At 47.5% G+C, this 23,767-nt stretch overlaps 2 long non-coding RNA genes across 2 annotated transcripts in view; one reads left to right on the top strand and one right to left on the bottom strand.

The window, feature by feature from the left end:
• Positions 1 to 22,728, top strand: part of LOC122430874 — a 35,538-nt gene extending 12,810 nt beyond the window's left edge. The window contains exons 2-3 of the long non-coding RNA XR_006266402.1: positions 2,065 to 2,206; positions 21,514 to 22,728. This is a non-coding gene — a long non-coding RNA (uncharacterized LOC122430874). The remainder of the gene's footprint in view (positions 1 to 2,064; positions 2,207 to 21,513) is intronic.
• Positions 1,776 to 13,766, bottom strand: LOC122430923. The gene is made up of 3 exons (XR_006266413.1): positions 13,645 to 13,766; positions 13,592 to 13,600; positions 1,776 to 1,787 (listed from the first exon to the last, which is right to left on the bottom strand). It is a non-coding gene; the product is annotated as an uncharacterized LOC122430923 (long non-coding RNA).
• Positions 22,729 to 23,767: the final 1,039 nt, after the last annotated feature.

Here is a 23,767-nt window from a genome sequence, read left to right as displayed (position 1 = left end):
CTCAATGTTCTAACAGCGACACAGAGCCGTTTAAAAAAATCAGTGCATGTTCAGTCCACGAACACTTCCCAAGTGTCTAAAGAGAGGTCTAGCTCAGTGCTACAGAGGTTCCCAAATGGACCCACTCAAGGGCAGCTTCACATCTTCACCCATCGTGGAGGCTGTGCCGATTTCTCTGCTGACGCCCTTGCCCGTCCAGCTTTTCACAAAGAAATGCCACTTTGGGGACCTGATTTTTTTTTTAAAGCAACACATCTGTGCCACATACTTGGACACTGCCCTCTGCCTTTCTCTGCCTGGGTCGGACACTCGTCAGAGTCTTTTTCTAAGTCTGTGGCCACGAAGGTTTCCATGGATGGTATAAAGTGCTTTGTGTATTGGAAACTGTGAATCAAAAGGTAGAGGGACTACAAAAAAAAAAAAAGAAAGAAAAGCTAACCCTCAAGCTCACCCAAATCCGAAACCTCAGACTCTTGGAAGGAACCAGTGGTATAAAACATAAAACAGTCCCAGACTGCAAACACAGCGTCAGCAGGCAGCCCTTTCTGAGGATACTGGAGGTGCTGCCGCTCTGGAGGCTTGGCATCCACACCAAGGCATGGAGAGCCTTCTTCTAAGTTTCTGAAAGCAAGGCACCTTCTTCCTGCCTGCCACCGCGCCCCCCGCAACACCCTCAAACCTCACTGCCTCCCAGGAGGCTGGCCCTCTTCCCTGGGGTCTCCTGGCTGACCCCCCCACCCCGAGATCTGACGCCAGCTTCCCCTTGATGGCACTCACTTCTGCTGCCAGCTCTTACCTGGGGCGGCAGGAGCCCTAGCTTGCCGATGCCCGCCATTGCTGAAAGAAGGTATTGTTATTTTCCCCACACTGCCCAGGTTAGGAACAAAGGCGGACCCTGGATCTTCTCTGAGCAGGAGAGAATGGAATTAGCATTCCTTCAAAATGGCTTGTTATTATAGCAGATTTCTGCTAACAATTACCTGGCAGTATAGAAAGAGGTCTGACTCCTTTAGGCTCCTGGTGGGTTTTCCCTTCTCTCTCTCTCTCTCTCTTTTTTTTTTTCCTGTGGAGCCTTAAAAAAAATGTGCAGACTTGCAGCTTGGACTTCAGCAGGCCCAGTGTATTTCTGTCCATGACATCTAAGGAGATCTTACTGGACAAACCATTATTTCATACGGATGTGTGTGCGTGTCTGTGTGTCTGTGTGTCCGTGCATGCGCGTTCTTCGAGAAAACAAAATGGGGGTAATTTCTTTCCTTTTATGATCATGTTTTCTCTTCTTGAGAACTAAATTGTAGGAAAAAAATGTAAGGAGTTGCTGAATTTTAGAAAACAGAATGGTAGGGATGGTTTGCTTTCACAAGCGAATTTAGTTTTTTTTTTTTTTTAATCTGATTTGAGCAAATGCCTTGAGGGTAATCGCTGCTCAACAGATATTTACTGAAAAGAGTTGCACCTGCTCTGCTTGATGCGTTTAAGTGAAAGCAGTCCCGATTGTGCACTGGAACTGCTGAGGGAGGAGTGAAAATTTTGTTGATGATTTGGGAAATAGGAGAGTTCTGAAGATTCAGAGGCAACAACGCTTAATCAGGTGGTCAGCCCAGGTGGTTACACCTCACAACTAAGTCTGGGGACTTCCCTGGCGGTCCAGTGGTTAAGACTTCGCCTTCCAACTCGGGGTGTGCGGGTTCAACCCCTGGTCAGGAAGCTAGGATCCCACATGCGTTGCAGCCAAACAACCCAAAAACATTAAAAAAAAACCCTAATTTTTACCAACACAATGCCACCTCCGTATAGCTTTCAGTTAGTAATCCTAGATCCAAGACCACAGTGACCACTGTGTTTCTGTAAATACGTGGCGTGACCTTCTGAGAAACACTTAGCTTCTCGAGGAGGCTGCTTTCTCCTGTTAAAGGAGAGCTTGTCTGAGTTTCCATAGATATTTTTTATTTCTTTTTTTATTTGTTTTTAATTGGAGGAGGTTTGCGTCACCGTGTTGTATTGGTTTCTGCCGTCCAACAACGCAAGTCAACCAGACTGTACACCTGTCCCCTCTCTCTCTAGCCTCCTGCATCTCACCTTCCAAGTCATCTCAGCACGCGGAGCTGAGCTCCCCTTGTTAAACGGTGACTTCTCAGCAGCTGCCTGTTTACACACGGGAGTAAGCTGCTTCCACTTGAGCTTACTGGGGATTTTGACCTCTGAGGTAAGAGCTGGGTTTAAAAAGCTGGTCCAAACCAAACAGCTGGCATTATTAGCATTGTTATCCCATTAGATCTGTTTGCGTTATAGAGGAGCTGGGGGTGGAATTGGTGGGTGATCTAAATGCCCCAGCCTAGCGAGAGGTAAGATGCTCTGTAAATATCTCTTGTAACCCAACAGACCTCCGGAGCTCAGCGGGCAACTAAGCAGAAAATTCCCGGAATACCAGGAGATTGGGTTGTTTGGGAATGGATGGAAGCTCCCTTGAGACTTAAGCCTTATGGTAGCCTTTTCAGAGGCTCTGTGTGTGTGTGTGTCTGTGTGTGTGTGTCTGTGTGTGTGTGTGTGTGGAGAGGTCAAGTCCATACAAGACTCTTTGTAACATGAGCTTCATCTCAAATGATCAGACTCCCTTTTGATGAGGATGGGTTTGATCGCAGATAGAAGGTTGTGTTTTTTTGTTTCAACCCAAACCAGAGGGTCAGGCTCACGGCTCACCTCCTTGTTCCCACCTTCCTGACTCCCTTGGCCTGCCCCACACACCAATTTTCATTTTCAACACTTAGCGCCTGACTTAGTGATCTAACTTCACTGACTCAGAAAACCGGAAAGGTCAGTCTGACTAACACCTCACCCAGCGTCCCGGGATTAGCATCCAAGACAAACAGATCCGAGATGGGCTGCAGGCTCCCGAGAGACATTCCCACGTGTGAGAAAGCCCGGGAGAGACGGACGGCATTTCTCAAGCTCGTTGACGTCACTCGAGTTCACCATCCAGGGCTTCACCTTCTGGAGCCTGGGGTGGGGGGGGTTGGGATCCTGGCAGAAGGGCTATGCTGATGTGTTTAAACAACAACACCGAAAGGGGGTGGGAGAAGAGCTCTTTCTGCTAATCAAGGGAGAAACCAAACAAAACGAAGGAAGTCCAAGAAAAATACAACGCTATTGTTTTGGGGGCATAAGAGGCTGGCTCCGAGGTTTCATTGAGTAATCGAAGTCACACCCTTTCTCTGTGGGACCCAAGGAATGTTGGCTGCTTCTCTGGAGGCAGGTGGGAGGTGGGTAGACAGGTCTATGGAGATGAGACGTTCTCAGAGCCAGGCCTCTCTGAACATCCCCGTGGCCTTGTCGCTGGGAGGCTGGGGACACACAGAAGCTGGAATGTGGTGCTGAACTGCGGCCAGCGGGAAGAGACCACGAGTGAGGGGTGGGGAGAAGGGGAGCAGAAAAAGGTCGCCAAGCAAACTGGGAAGCAGGGAGGGAGATGACCTGGCTCTTTTTTTTTCGTCCTCATCTGAACAGGGGTTCCTGTGTCCTCAAGAGCCCCTTGGCTCCCTCTCATGAAACCGTAGGGCGGCGACCCAGGCAGGGGTGGCGTGTCTGGGTCTGGGGTGCGACGGGAAGCAGGAAGCACCAGTCATTTCACAAGAAGGCTTGACGGTGGGGAGAGAGCCAGCGGACGCTGGCAGACCCCCAAGGTGGGGTCGGAAAGTCTGGCCCGGCCTGCAGAACATTTGGCTCCAGGTCGTTCTGTGGGTAGGTTAGAAAACACGGCCGTCCACAAGGCTCTCCTGCCAGCCCACCTGAAATCATCTCTTCCTCTTGCCCAGCCTTGATTGCGTCTCTGCGATGACATGTCAGCTGCTGGCGGTGAGCGTCCGTGGCCCCAGGAAGGATGACTGTGACCAGATGTCTTGGCATGAGCGTCCCTTCCCAAAGCAAGTCCTGAAACAGAGCTCCCATGAATGCATGCAGGCTCCGGAGGGACACTGCCACTGAGCTTCATCCCTCCTCTTCCCCCCGTCCACTCCTTCCCCTTCTCTTTAGATCATTGCAGGAGTCCAGTGGGTGCACATGCACTTCTGGAGTTGCTTGTGACTCTGCTTTTGGAGCGTTTCGCTATCGGGTCGGTTAGTGGACCTTTCTGCTCTGAACGCGTGCATCTGACCCAAGGCTCTTGGTCTCTCTCATGGGCTGGATATCTCTTATCCAAACTCTAACTTATCTTCTTCAACTATGAATGGCAAAGACTCAAAAGATGATTCCTGTCCCCCACCCTTTTATTTTTCTTTGGATGCGAAATGTATCAGATTCATCCACAGGGTCCTGTCTGGGTATATCTGAAACTGCTTCTCTTTGAGAAAGACAGTGTCATGAGGGTGTTTTCAATTGTTTACGAAAAGCTTGTTCTGCAAGGATTTGTTTCAGTTCTTGAGTCTCTGGACTTGTGCAAATGGGCGTTATTCCTTATCTAATCCACTGCAGTACTCTTTAAAAAAAAAACAACAGCTTTTCATTTTGTGTTGGGGTACAGCTGATGAACAATGTCCTCATAGTTTCAGGTGAACAGCAAAGGGACTCAGCGGGACATGTACATGTATCCGTTCTTCCCCCAATTGCCCCCCCTACCGGCTGCCACATAGCATTGAGTAGAGTTCCCTGTAGTATACAGTAGGTAGGTCCTTGTTGGGTATCCATTTTAAATAGCTGTCACTGTTGATCAGTTGCCCAGTCATGTCTGGCTCTTTGTGACCCCATGGACTGCAGCACGCCAGGCTTCCCTGTCCTTTGCCATCTCCTAGAGCTTGCTCAGACTCATGTCCAATGAGTCAGTGATGCCGTCCAACCATCTTGTCGTCTGTCATCTGTTTATGTCCATCCAAAACGCCCTGTCTCTTGCTTACATCCTCACCCCTGCACACACAATCATATGCTTGTTCTCTAAGTCCGTGAGTCTGTTTCTGTTCTGTAGGTTCACTGTATCATTTTTTTTTTAGATCCCACCTATGAGGGATGCCATACTTCTCCTTCTCTTGCACAGCAGTACTCTTGACTCAGAAGTCATAAATTCTGTTTTTCTGTTTGATCAACTTGCTCTGTGACTCTTTTTTTCTTTAGAGATTTTTTTGATATGGACCATTTTTAAAGTCTCTATTGAATTTGTTATGCTGTTGCTTCTGTTTTGTGTTTTGGTTTATTGACCATGAGGCATGTGGGACTCTTAGCTCCTCCACTGGGATGGAACCCTCATCCTCTGCATCGGAAGCCCCAGGGAAGTCCCAGCTCCATGATTTTAGAAAAGCTGTATCACATCTCTGGGCTTCAGTTGTATCCCTCACTCATAGGTGGTTCTTCATCAAAAGTTAGCATCTACTCACTCTTCTTTTACTTCTCCCAAGGCCAGAAGACTGACCTTAGTGATCTCTGGCATGCTCCTTCATTGGGGGAGTTGGGTTAGGGTTGTGTTCCAAGATGCTTAGAAGGAGGAGAAGGGTTGGGAATTGTCAAGAGCTTTTTTGGCCTGATAGATGGCAGTCCATTAATCCATGCTTAAGGCAACCCATACCTCATCCTAGAAACAGAGATTCACTAATCATCTCTGGGGCAGGAGCCCCAGAACTCTTAGGGTTTCAAATTTATATGGCAACCACCACGGAAAATATCTCTGGGCTGAACAGATGAGGGATGAGCCGGTCTGCAAATATTTCCACGATGTAAATAGTCATGTTTACAGAAGGGCATATGGACAAAGTTTAGACTTGATAGATTTCCATCATTTAAAAAAAAAGAAAAAAGATGATCCAGCCAACAAAAGATATACCTTCCCCAGCGCTGGTGTCTGAATTCTATTTGTCTGATACAGCGCGGCATCCCCTAACTGCCGCGTCTGAACATCCTCCAGTTCCTATCACAACTGTACTGTCGAGTTTTCTGAATTTAACATCCGAGCACTGAGGGCAGAGCTGTGCAGAGAGGTCTGTGCCGCTAGACAGAAAGCAGCTCTCGGAGGAGCCCTCCGTTTGGGGGTGGCATCCTTCATGTTCAGGCTCTAGTAATGGCCTTAGCTGTTTAACGAAAGGAATATAAGAATCCAGAGGCTTCCCAGGTGGCTCAGTGGTAAAGAATCCGCCTGCCAATGCAGAAGATCTGAGTTAGACCCCTGGGTCTGGAAGATCTCTTGGAGAAAAAAATGGCAACTCCCTCCAGTATTCTTGTCTGGGAGATCCCATGGATAGAGGAGTCTGGGGTCCACGGAGCCTACAGTCCATGGGGTCAAAAAGAGTCAGACATAACTGAGCAACTAAATAACAACCATAAATAGGAATCCAGGGCAGTGAGAAGCACTTATTGTTGGCAGTGTTCTGAACCATAATTGGATACTGATCGGACACCCTTTCTAAAAAGATGACTACTGCTCATACTAATCCTTGAATTATTCATTGAAAAGCCACAGTGAGTAAACACACTGGACTGAACACACCATGCTCGTGACGGCTCCTTGCACACAGGCCCCCCGAGGTGGAGGACCTGAGTGTCCAGCCTCCTTCTCTACTATGGGGGGAACATTAGGACTCCTCTCCTCCTCTCCTCACGAGGCCACTGTGAGGATCTGAGCTAGCGGATGTCATCTGGGGGAGTTCCCGGTGTCTAATAAATGCTCGGCAAGGTTAATTGGGTGAGCTTCCTCCTTATCATAAATTGAAGGTGAGCTGATGTTCAGAGCAACAAAATAACACATCTGAGGAAACTTTTGAGAGTCCCTTGGACAGTAAGGAGGTCAAACCAGTCAATCCTAAAGGAAATCAACCCTGAATATTCATTGGAAGGACTGATGCTGAAGCTGAAGCTCCAATACTTTGGCCACCTGATGCGAAGAACTGGCTCATTGGAAAAGATCCTGATGCTGGCAAAGATTGAAGGCGGGAGGAGAAGGGGATGACAGAGGATGAGATGGCTGGATGGCATCACTGACTTGATGGGCATGAATTGGAGCAAACTCAGGGAGATAGTGATGGACAAGGAAGCCTGGCGTGCTGCAGTCCATGGGGTCGCAAAGAGTCAGACACAGCTAAGTGACTGAACAACAACAGCTTCACAGAGCTGGTAAGAGAAAGTGCTGAGATCCAAACCCAGACCTGTGTGCAGCCTGGGTTCTTCTCCTTCCTAAAAGAGGATGGCCAGAAACCCTGGGGAACAACTTGAATAACCATGGAGCACTGGTTGCCCACATCATAGGCTTCCCATAACAAGTCTCTTGAAAAAAGTGGCTTGGAGAAAAGAACAGGAATATAAGAGCTGCATAGGAGAAGGGTCATAATTTAAAAATGCTCCTCGTGGGTTGTTACTGGGTCACTCTTTCCAGTTTTCTGGACATTTGAAATGTTCATAATGTAGTTTCCTGGTGGCTCAGACAATAAAAAATCCACTTGCAATGTAGGAGACCTGGCTCTGACCCCTGGGTCAGGAAGATCTCCTAGAGAAGGAAATGGCAACCTGATGCAGTATTCTTGCCTGGAGAATCCCACAGAGGAGCCTGGTGGGCTACAGCCCATGGGGTCGCAAAGAGTCTGACATGACTGAGCGATTAACACCGGCACTAATGGAATGTAGGGAAGAAATCAGGCACAGTGGAAGCAAGGTGTGGTTTATGCAGAAGGCAGCGTAAGACTGTAAAGTCAGCGTTTTCTAGCAGCAAGGAGGACCAGCAGTGGCCTGGAGCTCTGAGCCTGTTTTCTGGGGATTCAGCTCCTGAGAGTCACTTGGTGTGACTTAGAAGACATCTGCCCGAGGTGGAAGATAGGTTCTAAGGAATAAAAAAACCTCTTTTCCCAGAAGCTTGCTGCTCTCCGCGTTAAGTAATACAGAGTTATGTGCCTGCTGTGAGGTTGGCAGGAGCCTGGATGTGATGTGTTGATAATACATGAGTCTTGCACGCCAGCTGTCTCCATCCTGGACCCCCCCGCCCTCAGTCTGGAGCAAGTAATTGGCTGCACCGTCTCTGTCAGAGCAGGGGAGAGTCGGTATTTTACGGACGTTCCTGTTTATTTTGCTGTCTAACTACATTGGCCATTGTGGGTTTGGGCAAAGCAGAGCCCTGTAAAGAGATGGAGAAAGCAACCTTTGATAGAGTGCAAGTGCGTTCGCTTATGTATCTCCCTTGTCAGATGAAATCCTTGTCCATGCAGGAGGATCCACCCATGGTGAGGAAGGAGACTGGAACTCTTTTTTTTAATTTTAAATTTTGTATTGGAGTACAGCCGATAAACGATGTTGTGATCATTTCAGATGACCAGCAAAGGAACCCAGCCACACATACACATGTATCTGATCTCCCCCAAACTCCCCTCCCGTCCAGGCTGCCACATAACACTGAGCAGCGCTCCCTGAGGAGCTTGAGGAACAAGGAAAAAGAGGTCCTTGCTGGTTCTCCATTTTAAATAAAGCTGAGTGTACACGTCCATCCCCGACTCCCGAACTGTCCCTTCCGCTCCATCTTCCCTCTGCCGGCAACCATAAGTTGGTTCTTGAACTCTGAGAGTCTCCTTCTGTTTTGTACGTAAGTTCCTTTGTATCATTTCTTTTTAGAGTTCACATATAAGGGATATCTTTTGAGGCTTTGTCTCACTGCCTGAAGTATTTTTATTTTTTATGCCAATGCTCATTTAAATATTTAACTGAGTTTTATGCCCCTAAGTTGTCTATTGGCATCAGAGAACGGGGAACTGGAACTCTGTCCTTGAAGGAATAGCGGAAAGATGCATTCCCATCTCCCACTTGCAGGCCATCAAACCTGAGTGGGAAAAGAGAGCAGGCCTTCTCAAGAAGCCTCAACCATCCCAGCCCAGAGGGAGCTCAAGGAGCCTCAGGTCAGGGCAGGTTCCCACAAGGCAGACACATGTTTGCAAAACAAGCAGCGGGAGGAAGATGCTCCGTCTGCAGAGACATCTCGGGGTTGCGACAGGCTTGGAAGGGGTGGTGGGAGCCGGGGCTGGGAGGCAGACCTCGGCTCACCGCCTGGGATGCTGCGTGCCCAGCAAGGAGGGACCGACTGGCTGAGATAATTGTCCCGTGTTTATATTTGAAAAGGGATACCACACTTCCAGGATAATTCCCTCCAGCCTCCTCTCAGGCTAAGATTTCCAACTGGTCTCGAATCTTGAAGAGAAATCAGGGGCTGATTACCTGGCTGACTGGGCCGCAATCACACCTTTCAATACTAATTATCTGCTCCTTGAGTTCAATGACGTTGAGCGTCCAGGCTCTGGCTGGGGCCGGCCTGGCTTAGTGGTTTGCATCACTGGCTTAAGACAATGATTTGAACGGACAAAGTACCCGCACGATGCCTTGATAAGCAGGAAATGAACGCTTGTTTGCAAATAAGATTGGGAAATGTGATCGGCTTCTTGTTCTGCATCCGTCTTTGGGTAACTAGCCTGATAATACTCAAGTTGAAGTAATACGTTAGTAGACACCAAGAAAGGCAGCGTTTTTAAATGACCTTCCCCCGCAACTTTCTGTATCTGAAGCCGAGGCAGAAGTAAAAGGGATGTTCTTTTAGGTGCTTTGTGTCTGCCTGAGGTTATTCTAGCTTCAGAGTTTCTTTGTGGGGATTCAGGGAAATGAGTGACCATTTGATGTGAAACTGTTTCAGGGTTCGATTTATTCACAGTTGTCTTTTCCTGGCCTCTTCCTCCAGGAAGTGGCCTTCTTCTCTGAATAGAATAGGTTACTTCAACATCAGGACTCTTCAGTGTGATGTGAACAGCTTTGGCGTAGGATCATTTGAGGGATATATTACTTAGAAAGTGAAATGTACTTACTACAAGTGTCTGGAAGCTCATGGAGGTTTAGGATGTGGGTTCGGTGAAGGGAGAGAGCTTAGGGCCGGTTATCCGTTGGAACTGCCTACATCGGTGTCCATTTTAATGTATCATTTCTCGTGAAGGAGTATGGGGGACAAAGGGTCAGTGTTCATGGTCTTTAATCTTTGGGGAACGTTACTTTCCATTCTTGACCTCTTGATCATAAGTGACAGCAGGCTAGTAGTGGTAAGAACGGAACTGGCTTCTCCTAAAAGATGCTGACACCACTAATCCCAAGTACCCCAGAATCTGACCTTATTTGGAAATAGGGTCATTGAGATGTAATTCGTTAAGGCGAGGTCATGATGAAGAGGGGCCTGAGGTCCTATAGGATCGGAATCCTTTTAAAAAGGGACGATCTGGACGCATGTGGAAGTAAGTTACAGGGGGCACCGTGAGAAGGCAGAGGGTTGGGTCCGTGAGTCTGTCAGCCAGGGAACACCGGAGGCTCCAGACGTGGAGAGTGACATAGACTAGCAGGGCCTTTCTTGTTGTATTCAGAGGGGCCGTGGCCCTACTGAGACCATGAACTTGGACTTTCAGCCTCTGGAACTATGAGACGGTACGTTTCTGTTGTTTTAATCCACCCAGTTTGTGGCACTTCATTTGGGCAGGCCAAGGAAACGGATGCACCCAGCTTCTACAGATCCAGATACTTGGACGGGAATGGCAGCGTCAGCCTCCCCAAGGCAAAGAACAAAGAACATCCTTTGATTTTCCAGCTTGGGAAGTGGGAGGTTCTTGGTCCGGGATGACTGACGTCTCCGGAGTGCCCGGCATATCTTGGGGATGTTTGAGTTTCAGGGAACTGAAACAACTCAAAGCCAGCCTCAGGCCACGTTGCTAACAGGGGTCAGGATACAGTCGCGATCGCCGTATGGAAGGATGGACTTCCACTCCGAATCTCTCCTTCACCCTCGTGACTCCCTTCACCCCGGAAGCACAGCCAAGAGAAAAACATTCAGCATCGGGGCTCACTTTCTAATCAAGGGTGGTTAAAGACGCAGAGGGTTTTAATGGACTTTTTTTCACCTGCTAGGCCAGTTGTACCACCCTTTGAAATAGAGCAGAGTGTTCCCTTCCGCATTCCCGCTCTGCAGCTGCCCCCAAAGCTAACTGGGATGCAGGGGGAAGTGGAGACTGTCTAGGCAGAAAATAGTGAGTGTATTTCACTTTCATCTCCCGGTTACTATCCTGAGAATCCGTAAGGCGCTGATGTGTTCCTTTTATAGATGTATCATTTTATTTATGTGTGTATAAAATAAACCGTGCTGCGTCTTCGTCGTTGCAAAGGCTTTTCCCTCTCTGCGGCGCGCAGGGGTTCCTCTCCAGTCGGGATGTGCCGGTTTCTCCTTGCGGTGCCTTCTCTTATCGTGGAACGTAGGCTCCAGGGCACAGGCTCAGTGATTTTGGCCCACAGGTTTAGTTGCGCCAGGGCATGTGGGATCTTCCCGGAACAGGGATCGAACCTGCGTCTCCTGCATTGGCAGGAGGATTCTTTCCCACTGAGCCCTGATGTTTTTCTTAGTTTATTTAGCGTCTATGCTGTGATGGGACGGAGGTTTCTGTTCCCCGGGCCCTTGCTTTTTTTTTTTTTTTTTTGCCATCTCAGTGTTTAAAACCATTGAACCACAGAACTTGAAGGACCCTCAGAGATCAATATTAGAGCTTCTTTTTTTTTTTTAAAACTTGAGAAGCTGAGTTCCAAAGAGGGAGTCAAACTTGCCCAAGGTTCTCGTGCCTCTAAGTGGACTTCATATCCTCGTATTCTGGACCTTTCTCTCCGTTTCACACCGTGTCTCTCTGTTGTTGTTGTTTAGTTGCTAAGTCACGTCCAACTGTCTTGTGACCCCATGGATTATAGTCCGCCAGGCTCCTCTGTCCATGGTATTGCCCAGACAAGAATCCTGGAGTGGGTAGCCATTCCCTTCTCAAGGGGATCTTCTTGACCTAGGGATTGAACTCGTGACTCCTGCGTTGGCAGGCGGATTCTTGACCACTGGGCCACCAGGGAAGTCCACGTTTTGTCTCTCTTCCTTCCTTTTTTCTGGAAGGTTCAAGACTTGCCTAGTGATTTGACAAGTCCTCAGTATCCCCGCTTCTGCGACCCTCCGTAGTCTCTCCACCAGGTCACACGCGGTTATTCTCTTTCCCTGTGCAGCCCGCCCTCTCTTCCTGGACCACTTTGATGGTAGGGAAAGAAGCACTAATATCTCCTGGACACCTGCTCTTTGCCATGCATCATGCTGTGTGCCTCACCTGTGTTAGCAAGTGAGGGGACTGTGGCTCAAAGAGGTGACCGTCATGCCCCAGATTTCACAGGAGCTGTTAAATAGGAAAGCTTGAGTCCACGGTTCTCTGGGGAGGTTCCTCCTGCAGCTGGAGAAAGGGGACCACACCCGTGGGACCGAGCTTGGGTGTAGCTCTCACCAGCAGAGGGAGGTGAAAATGGTACCTTCCTGCTACATTGCCACTCTCTGCAACATTCTTCCAGCTCAACTGTTTGTTGTTTCAAGTCAACAAGGGCACTTTGATTCAACAGGAGTGATGCCTGCTATCTGTAAATGAGATGACTTACTTTTTTCCTGCTCTGAACCTTCCCAACATAAATAGAAGTCTCTATGGTCATGGTGCACACAGACTCCTCCGTGGCACGCTCATAGGTCTAGCATCATAGTCAAAGCAAATCAACAAATATTTGGTGGGTACCCACGATGCCCAGGGTGAAAGGCGTGATGTGTGAGCTCCTCTATTTGAGTTGGTTCCTAGCCTCGAGAGGGATGACTCAGGAGCCACTTAGCAAGTCAACATGCCCAAAATAAGGATGTTCTATGAGGGAAGGAGCCACTTGCCACCCCATGGTTCACCTCCAAGCCTTTCCTGTCACGTCTCTCCATTCCGAGCCTGGTCCTGTTGCCATGGCCACGGCCACATCCTGCTCACTCAGCTTGGTGCCATGGCCGAGGTTGTGCCCCACCTCCTCCTAAAACAGCCTGAATGATGTAGTGGAAAGACTGGCACCTGGGCTCCTCACTCCCTCACCCTCCTCTGCTACAGGGACCAGGTGGGGAAAATATCACATGTACCTCATGCTCAGCGTTTGTAAATGAGGGGTTCCCCCAAAGGAAGTGAAAATAGGACGTTGAAAGGACATGTGCAGCCTTATTCATAACAGCCAAGACAGGAAACCAATCTCGGAGCCCGTCACCCATCAAGTCGGTAACTGAACAGATGCAGGAGAGGTGCGATTATACTTCCCTGGTGGCTCAGATGGCAAATAACCTGCGTACAATGCGGGAGACCCGGGTTCAGTCCCTGGGTCAGGAAGATCCCCTGGGGAAGAGAATGGTACCCATATATTGATGTGTACAATATATGAGCTTCCCTTGTAGCTGAGCTTCAGTCTCGAAGCTCAGTTGGTAAAGAGTCTGCCTGCAGTGCAGGAGACCTGGGTTTGATTCCTGGGTTGGGAAGATCCCCTGGAGAAGGAAATGGCAACCCACTCCAGTATCCTTGCCTGGAGAATCCCATGGACAGAGGAGCCTGGCGGGCTAAGAGTCAGGCACGACTGAGCGACTAAGCGCGCGTGCACATATACACACACACACACACACAATGGAATATCATTCAGCCATGAGAAAGAAGAAAACCCTGCCATTTGTGGCTACATGGTTGGACCTCAAAGACATTATGCTAAGTGAGATAAGCTAGGCAGAGAAGGACCCATCCTGTTTGATATCACTTACATGTTAAATCTGAAGAAGCCATATTGAAATATATACATTACCATGTGCAGAACAGATAGCCAGTGGTAATTTGCTGTGTGATGCGGGGAGCTCAGATTACGTGCTCTGTGATAACCTAGATGGGTGGGATGGGGTGAGAGGTGGGAGGGAGTTTCAAGATGGAGGGGACATAAATATATATACCTGTGATTGATTCATGTTGACATATGGCAGAAACCAACAGAATATTGGAAAGCAATAATCATCCAATTAAAACGAAATAATTTTGAAAAACAATAAAGAAGCCAAATTTGCAAACGCAGAGTAAAGGGGTGGTTTACTGAAGCCTGGGAGGTGGGGTGATAAGAGAGATGGTTTTTAAGGTTGCCAATTTGTAAGTAGCAGATAAATTAAGTCCTGGAGATGTGATGCAGGGCATAGTGAGTATACATGACAACATTGTATTATAAGCACCAGACTGGCTTGAGACCAGATCTTAATTATTCCCAACAAGAAAAAGAAATGATAATTATGTGCTGTGAGAGAAGTGCTATGGCTACAACGGCAGTCCTGTTACCACATATAAATGTGTCAGATCAGCATGTTCTGCCTCTGAAATTTACACAGTGTTATTGTCAGATATATTTCACTTAAATAACACTTGTGTGCACATGCGTACATAGCAGCTCCTTTCACAGAACAAAGACATCTAGAGGTCATCTTGTATTCTTACCTGCAGGACACATAAGAAGATACAGAATGGATTACATGTAACCAGGGCTGGATTTTATAAGAAAAAAATAATTAGCTGACAAATGAGGGCAGCAATACCAAAGCGTCTTTTTTTGCAAAAATAAATAAATACAATAGAAAGTTTTCTGTGAAACTCTAATACACACAACTAACTTTAAAACTCTAAAACACACAACTGGGAATCAACAATGAGTTTATTGTTCCTAGTAGATAAAAATTAAACTTGCATAAGGGTTGGGCTAAGTGGTCCTGTACTACAGACTTTGTAGCCTTGAATATAACAGTACAATTTGTCATTTATACTCTGCTCCAGGCTAACATGAGCAAAATCTATTTGAAAGTATCTTGTTTGTAAACATTTGTCAGATTCTATTTTTTTCTTTTTGTATTAAAATTCAACTATGGATGTATATGAAACTAAATGGAGATAATTTTTCTCCCCCTCAAAAGCACACTTGTAATAAGGGGATTCTATTTAATAATAAACTTCTTCCAGTTCTAAAACTTTATAATTGTTCTGTGCTAATCTCTATTCCATCACTCTCTTCAAGACTTTAACCAAAACTCTTTTCTTTTAATTTTTTCCTAATGAATTCTAGATCAAAGCATTTATCTAAAATCATTTCATTATACTATTTTAAGCGTTTTTCATAGGCTCTTAGAGCAGTTTAATAAGTATATATTTTGGGTTCTGAGCAAGACTATTGGCTCTTGAGTGTAGAATTGCATTATTCATTTATTTATAATCTCAGGTACTTGACAAACTATATTATATAAATAGAATTTTCCCCCTATTTAATTTTATTGAAGTATAGTTGATTTACAATGCTGGTAATTCCTGTTATACAGCAAAGTTGATTTGGCTATACATATGTATACATTCTTTTTTAAATATTCTTTTCCATCATGGTTTATCACAGTATATTTTAAGAGGAGGATAATTGCTTTACAATGTTGTGTTATTTTTGCTGTACAATAACATGAGTCAGCTGTAAGTACACATATATTAATTGTAAATTCTGAGTATTAGCTCATCACTGATAATATTACTTCATCCAGACTATTAAATTGGGATATTTTTATAAACACACTCCATACTTACGCAGGTAGAGAAGGTTTTCAGGCTGACATGGGGGAAAATGTTATACAACTGGTATAGAGCCCAACTGATAGAATGCACACCAAAGAGCTGGGCATTTCTTTGTTTGTTTGTTTGGCATTAAAATCATTAGTTCCCTTGACCTTTTGGGCTACATATCTTTCTGTCACTGATATTTATCATTCGCATGAGCTCAGTGGGAGATAAAATGGCCCTCAGGAGCGGAGATTCTGGGTTCTGGTGGCCATTATTGATTTTTGTCTTGAACTCATTAAGCCTGGACAAAGCAAGGACATTTATTATGATTTAAACAGATATTGATTGAGTCCTCATCGGAGCCCAGGTACTGCACCGACCTGGCTGAGAGCAACTCCCCAGGGCCTTCAAGTTTGAACAGGAAGAAAGAGCAAATAAGGCGTATTAGAGACTGGGACAAATATCTGAGGGAAGCAAACGGGTGCCCGAGACAGAGAATCATTGAGGTGGGGGTGGGCGATGCCCTTCCCTGCACGGTATAGCCGGAAAAGGGCTCTTTGAGAAGACGGGGTTTAAGCTGAAGCCTGCGGCCTTAGAGACTCCGTTCCTGAGAGCAGGGGCCGCAGGAGGAGCCCGCCAGGCCGGGACAGGCGTCCCCTCAAAGGCCCTGGGGTGGGGAAGCCTCGGGTGAGCTGAAAGAACGCTGAGGAGCTTGCAGAGGCGGCGCCTGTGGCGGGGAGAGGAGGTCGCCTTCCCGGGCCCACCCGGCTGGAAAGTGGGGGAACCCAAGCCTGCGCCCTGCTTCACGGCGTGCGTCTCGGCGAGGAAGCCGGAATGGATCACCTGTCAGGGCTGGGAGACCTGGGCTTGGCCGGCAGGATGTGGAGCGTGTGTGTTTTCTGTTTGCTCTTGAAGTCTGCTTCCCTGCAAATACATGCCTAGCTGCCTTGCCCCTCGCGCGGGGAAGCCAAGGCCAGCACTCCATCGCTCATGAGCGACCCTGAACAAACAAACCCCGATGCTCCACGCAGCACTCCTGCCAGCCGGTCAGGCCCGCGCTGGCCACGCACCCGGAGCTCAGGAACAATCTGGTCCTGAGGAAGGGAGGGAAGAAAAACAATTTCGAATTCCAGGCGCCGAGGGCCTCTGACAGACGGCCGTTGTCAGGGGCAGGAAAGCGAAACCGTGGCAAGGAGCTCGGTGGCGCCGCCGGGAAGGGCGGGGGAGGTTGAGTTTAGGGGCTGCTGCCCAGGGGCGTGTGGCCGTGAGGATGGGATGGGGAACAGATTACTTCTGGGAGCTGGGGCAGCTCGCCTTAAAGGACTCCGCTTGCTCACTTCACATCATGAGAAGAGGGGCTTCCCTGGAGATCAAGCAGTTAAGACTTCAAGCTTCCACTGCAGGGGGTGTGGGTTTGATCCCTGGCTGGGGAACTGAGATCCCACGTGCTGAGCAGTGTGGCCAAAAGATTTTAAAAAATTAAAATGAAGTTATGAGAAGAGTGATACCTGTCCTGCCTCCCTTGGCTTGGACATAGGAATGAGGGCAGCTTTAGGAAAAGGCAACACGACTCGTTGGAAAAGACCCTGATGCTGGGAAAGACTGAGGGCAGGAAGAGAAGGGGGTAACAGGGGACGAGATGGCTGGATGGCATCAGCGATTTGATGGGCATGAGTTTGAGCAAACTCTGGGAGATGGTGAAGGACAGGGAAGACTGGCGTGCTGCAGTCCGTGAAGTCACAGAGTCAGACACGACTGAGCGACTGAACCACACACTTTTTTGGAACTGCAAAAGGGGGATGCCTCTGTCTTTAGTTATATAGTTGGCCAGACCCTGCAGAATGCCCTGTGTGAAGTCTTGACTTTGCTCTTCCCAGAGGTCAGTCTTACCAGCTCCTCTTTGCCTGGTCTGGGTGGAGGCGGAAAGAGAGGTGTGCTTTTCCCATTCTCTGATTCAGTTGTCCATTTCACTCAGCTCATTAACTACAAATTTCTAGAGGCTCAGCTGTGAAGACTCACGAGTCAGAATAAGCAATCCTAGGTCAGGACTGTGCCAGGAAGTGGAGCCAGAAAATTCCTTCCTTGCTGCTTCACAGGGGTCAGGTCTTCAGAAGGTGAAAGACTCCTGTTTGCAGGGTGGACCTTTGTCACCTGCATGGAGCTTGGGAAACTTCACAGCTCCAGTTCGAGCTGGCCTGTCAGAAGTCAGAGCAAACAGTGGAGGCCAATGACTAGACTGTGTCCCACACCCTCCCCATGAGACTCAGAGTCCACTGTCAGCTGTGTGTCTGGGACAGCGGGAATCTGAGAGTGACTATTTTGACATTCCTGTTTGAGGGGACAGTTCATAACTACCCACCACCACCTTCTGGCCAAAAGAAGAGGAACAGTGAACAATGTTAGTTGCTCAGTCGTGTCCGACTCTTTGCGACCCCAGGGACTGCAGCCTACCAGGCTCCTCTGTCCATGGGATTCTCCAGGCAAGAAGACGGGAGTGGGTTGCCATTCTCTTCTCCAGGGGATTTTCCCAACCCCGGGATAGAACCCTGGGCTCCTGCATTGCAAGTGGATTCTTTAGCATATGAGCCACCAGGGAAACCCCCAAAATGAAGAGGAGGAAGGAATAAAGATGGCAGAATGTGTTGTGTTGCCTTTAATTTTATTAAATGGCTTCACAGTCCCAGCGGCATATTTGAAAGCTGGTCACTAAAAGATGGGGGCTTCCCGGATGGCTCAGTTGGTAAAGAATCCGCCTGCGATGCAAGAGAGCAGGGTTCAATCCCTGAGCTGGGAAGATCTTCTAGAGAAGGGAATGGCAACCCTCTGCAGTATTCTTGCCTGGAGAATTTCAAGGACAGAGGAGTCTGGCTGGCTACGGCCCATAGGGTCACAAAGAGTTAAACATGACTGAGGGACTAATATTCAGTTTCACTAAAAGATAGATCATAATTACAGGTTTCTCTTTAATTTTCTCACTTTGAATTTATTTCAAGATCTAAATAGGGTAAGAGGAATGTAGTGTGGTTAAGCAAACTTATGAAGTTCCAGTTTTGTAGCAACAAATTTACTAGATAACTCTGAGCTCCAATTCTCTTACAAACATAATGGAGAAATAATTGAAAATATGGAGGCATTGTGAATATCATGGATGATATACTTACACCAAAGTCTTAAAAGCCAGTCCTCTGTTTGGAAGGACATGAAGGCAGACAGATATTTTTATTCTTGGTGTTTTGGCCTTCTTCGTCCTTCCCTTGGATAGTTGTATCATTACTAAAATTTATGAAAACACTTGGATATTATGTGTGAGGCTCTGTGTCCAGGTATGGGAGGGCCCCAGTGGTTACCCCCAGGAAGGGGGATGAATTGCAAGAAAGAGATAACCTGTCTTCCATCATGGTGTCAGCCTGAATCTTAGTAGACACAGAACGGTGAGGCATGTCCACTCTCCCAGAGAACTGTGTTTAGGAGACTAGTCTTTTCTTAGTTTGTCTAATAGTCATACCTCCTGAGAGAAAGGATTTGCATGGGCTCATATGCCATCATCCTACTTAGACGATCTCTTGGGGCAGAACTGGGAAACAATGTCCTCCAGAGACAATTAGACTTCATGTCCAGGACCTATGTGGCTGCCTTTGACTTACTGACCATTCCCTGGAGTGATCAGATATGGTTAGAGAGGAGAGTTGGTTTACCCACACAGCATAGAAGGAAGCAACAGTTAGAACTGGACATGGAACAACAGACTGGTTCCAAATAGGAAAAGGAGTACGTCAACGCTGTATATTTTCACCCTGCTTATTTAACTTATATGCAGAGGACATCATGAGAAATGCTGGGCTGGAAGAAGCACAAGATGGAATCAAGATTGCCGGGAGAAATATCAATAACCTCAGATATGCAGATGACACCACCATTATGGCAGAGAATGAAGAAGAACTAAAGAGCCTCTTTATGAAAGTGAAAGAGGAGAATGAAAAACTTGGCTTAAAGCTCAACATTCAGAAAACTAAGATCATGGCATCTGGTCCCATCACTTCATGGGAAATAGATGGGGAAATAGTGGAAACAGTGGCTGACTTTATTTTTCTGGGCTCCAAAATCACTGCGGATGGTGACTGCAGCCATGAAATTAAAAGACACTTACTCCTTGGAAGGAAAGTTATGACCAACCTAGACAGCATATTGAAAAGCAGAGACATTACATTGTCAATAAAGGTCCATCTAGTCGAGACTATGGTTTTTCCAGTGGTGATGTATGGATGTGAGAGTTGGACTGTGAAGAAAGCTGAGCGCTGAAGAACTGTTGCTTTTTTTTTTTTTTTTTCAGCAGGGGCTGTTTATTTATCAGAAACAAGACTCAGGTAATTTTGGGCACTGTTTTTCAATAAACTGGACACATCCAACCTGATGTTTCCTGACAAGTGAGTGACTCAGAGGCTTCTGCTTCACCACTGGCTACAACCGTGCCTCCGCCCCCCGAAACTGTTGCTTTTGAACTGTGTTGGAGTAGACTCTTGAGAGTCCCTTGGACTGCAAGGAGATCCAACCAGTCCATCCTAAAGGAAATCAGTCCTGGGTGTTCATTGGTCTGACTGATGTTGAAGCTGAAACTCCAATACTTTGGCCACTTGATGCAAAGAGCTGACTCGTTTGAAAAGACCTTGATGCTGGGAAAGATTGAGGGCAGGAGGAGAAGGGGACAACAGAGGATGAGATAGTTGGATGGCATCACTGACTCAATGGAGATGAGTTTGGGTAAACTCTGGGAGTTGGTGACGGACAGGGAGGCCTGGCGTGCTGCATTTCATGGGGTTGCAAAGGGTCGGACAGGACTGAGCAACTGAACTGAACTGAACTGAACATGGCAGGGCCTACATCATATCATGACAGGTAGCTTGGACATCTGCTGACTCGGGGCTCCTCCTGAAATCACCCCTCATACAGTTCTCATCTTGTCCTCAGTCTTGGACTGCCAGTCAATGGCATGCCGTTTGCCAATGCATTTTCTTCTCATGGTCACATTTGATCTTTACAGGTATATCTAAAAGACCTTTCTTTGAGTAGCGTTGGCATATGTGCAATCCTGTGTGTAAAGCAGAGAGCTAGTGGGAAGCTGAGGTATAACACAGGGCGCTCAGCCCAGTGCTCTGTGATCACCTCGAGGGGTGTGATGGGGGGACTGGGAAGCAGGGTCAAGAAGGAGGGGGTGTATGGCTGACTGGAGAAGGAAATGGCAACCCACTCCGGTATTCTTGCCTAGAAGAGCCCATGGAGGGAGGAGCCTGGCAGGCTACAGTCCATGGGGTTGCAAAGAGTCGGACACGACTGAGTCACTTCACTTTATGGCTGATTCACGTCGTTGTGCAGCAGAGACCAAGACAATAGCAACTCTAAAGTAACGATAACAGCAGCAGTAAAGCAACTACACTCTAACTAAAACATAAATTAAAGAAGTAAAAAAATAAAAGACTTCTTTTTTGTATGGGCAAGCCTGTAGCTCTACCAGGTGGAAGCCCACGGGAACTCAAGGAAGTCTGAAGATCAGCTTGAGAACCACTGGTCTCCTTGTCAAGGGGGATTTTGTCCAGCATCCTCAGGGAACCTCTACATTTGCTAAAACATGAGTCTTGGTCCTGCTGTTGTATGGATCTCGTTCTTCTCTTGAATGGCATTTCCTTTGAAGGTTATGCATGTTCTGTAAGCATCACAATGAAAGTGAAAGTTGCTCAATCGTGTCCGACTCTTTGCAACCCTATGTTCTATACAGTCCATGGGATTCTCCAGGCCAGAAGACTGGAGTGGGTAGCCTTTCCCTTCTCCAGGGGATCTTCCCAACCCAGGGATCGTACCCAGGTCTCCCGCATTGCAGGCGGATTCTTTACCAGCTGAGCCACCAGGGAAGCCCAAGAATACTGGAGTGGGTAGCCTATCCCTTCCCTAGGGGATCTTCCCAACCCAGAAATCGAACCAGGGTCTCCTGCATTGCAGGCAGACTCTTTACCACCTAAGCTATCAGGGAAGCCCGTCATAAAGCATCATAATACCACGAGACACACTGCATCTGCCATTCTTCTCACGCTGGTTTTATGTCTTGCTTGTCCACTCCTTGCAGATCCAGGACTATGCACGGCTGACATCTGACAGCGACGTCTCCTTGACATTCCATGTCCCTGGTGCTCCACAGCCTCGCCCAAGCTCTGGCTCTACATGACACTGTTTCTATTAATTTTTCAAATAACAAAATGAATGTTGATTAGTCCCTGTTGAGTGTTCCCTGTGTAGGAAATATAACTTACATGTACTTGCTTATTTTTCCCTGCACAAAACCCTATGAAGTATCATCATTCCTGTTTTATATACAAGGAAACAAAAAACATGGAGATGCTAAAATAAATATCCCAAGATGTCTCATCTAGGAAATGCCAGATCCTGGAGTTGGACCTGCCGGGGTGATCTGATTCTCAACTATTGGTGTCTACATTTCAATTGGATACTTCTTCAAAGGCAATTCTGTCCATATGACTCATAAAAAAAGTTCACAGCTGGTTTTCCTACCAGCTACATCAGAGACTCCCTAGCTTCAGCCTAATCATAGCCCATGGAATCTGAAACTATGAGTCAGCAGAGGTCAAGAATTTTCAGGGTAGCTGTCCAACGGGAGAATTTCAAATATCAAGCTCCAAGACTGCTCATTCTCAGAGTGGTCTTTTTAAAATTTCATGCAGTTAAAACGTTGTTATTTGCGTGCTGGGCCTGCTGGGTCTTGGTTGCCGTGAGGACTTTCTCCAGCTGCGGTGTCTGTTTCGGCCGCAGGCGTCCCTTCACAGTGGCTTCTCTCGCAGCAGAGCATGGGCTCTAGAGAGCAGATGTCAGTGGTTGTGGCACATGGGCTCAGCTGCCTTAGGGCATGTGGCATCTCCCTGGCCCAGGTATTGGACCTGTGTTCTCTGCATTGGCAGGTGGACTCTTAACCACCGGACCTGCAGGGAAACCCTCAGCAAGGCCTTTTAAGTGACGGATTCATTGATCAATTCATTCCACAGATATTTATCCAGCCCCTGTATCTCTTGTGTGCTGAATGCAGTTCTAGATGCCGAAAATAGAGCTATGATTAAATTAATCAATGACTCAGTGCTCATAGAGCATACATTCTAGCAGGGCAGATAGATCATGAAGAAACAGATATATATAATGGATAAGATGCCAGGAATTAAAATCTAGACCTAGAGGGTGTGGTGTGTTAGGTGGTGTGTGTGTGGGGGGGGATAAGTCCCTTCAGTCGTGTCCGACTCTTTGCAACCTATGGACTACCGGCCACCGGGCTCCTCTGTCCATGGGATTCTCCGGGCAAGAGTACTGGAGTGGGTTGCCATGCCCTCCTCCAGGGCATCTTCCTGACCCAGGGATCGAACCTGTGTCCCCTGTGACTCCTGCATTGCAGGCAGGTTCTTTACTGCTGAGCCTCCAGGGGATCCCAGGGTTGGGTGGTAGAAGGTCACCAGGGCCTCTCTGTCTCAGAAAGTGGCATTTGAGCAGAAGCTTGAGTGACGTGTAGGAGAGAGGCAGAGACACGCCTCACACGGTAGAAGTGCTGAAGTCGTTTTGTAAAATAAATTCTTCCTACTGCACCTTCGACTTTACATGAAAACACAGAGAGGGTCGCCGATGGGCTGACGAAAACATCACTCACCGCAGCAAGGCTGGGTGAACTATTTTAATCTCCTTGCCTAGCAACAGGGAGTAGGCAGGGTTGATGGTTCATGAAACGACCGGCTCCATGGACATCATTTTCTGACTGGGGATCTGACGTCATTTTCTGACTGCTGAGTGATTCCCCGCCTGTTCTTCTGAACTGAATTAGAATCGGGCAGGCTCCATTTCGCGGTTTTGTTCTGCAGTCTCTGGTGAGCCAGAATATCAGCCAGTTTTCACTGGTGTTGATTCACTCGAAGGAAAAAGTTGTGGCAGAAACCGCCGGTCGCGTGTGAAATGAAACTGTTCTTGGTTGATTGCTGCAGGCTCGGTTTCCATCTGTCTTTCCTGGAGGCCATGTTTTTCGGTCTCTGACTTTGAACATCGCAGGAGACAGCAGCGCTCCTATAGGGCATGTGTAACCCCCGCTGCGGCTGGGTGAGGACAGAAGTTGCAAAGATCATCTTAAATGTAACTTATGGGGCAGGACAATAGGTCAGGCAGGGCCTGGCCTCTTCCTCCATGAAGATCTTGAACAGGATGACTGCATTTGCTTGCAGACAGAGGCTGGCTTGGGCAGTATCTTTCGACATCTTCTGGCCTGGGACTAGGAGGAAGGTGATACCAAAATTGTGGTCTGTGCTCTGCATTTGTGTCTCTATTTCTGCTTTGCA

The sequence above is a fragment of the Cervus canadensis genome, chromosome 1, assembly GCF_019320065.1.
Source record: "Cervus canadensis isolate Bull #8, Minnesota chromosome 1, ASM1932006v1, whole genome shotgun sequence".
NCBI lineage: Eukaryota > Metazoa > Chordata > Mammalia > Artiodactyla > Cervidae > Cervus > Cervus canadensis.
The sequence above is the reverse complement of the archived record's forward strand: the minus strand, read 5'-3'. Positions and strand labels throughout refer to the sequence as shown.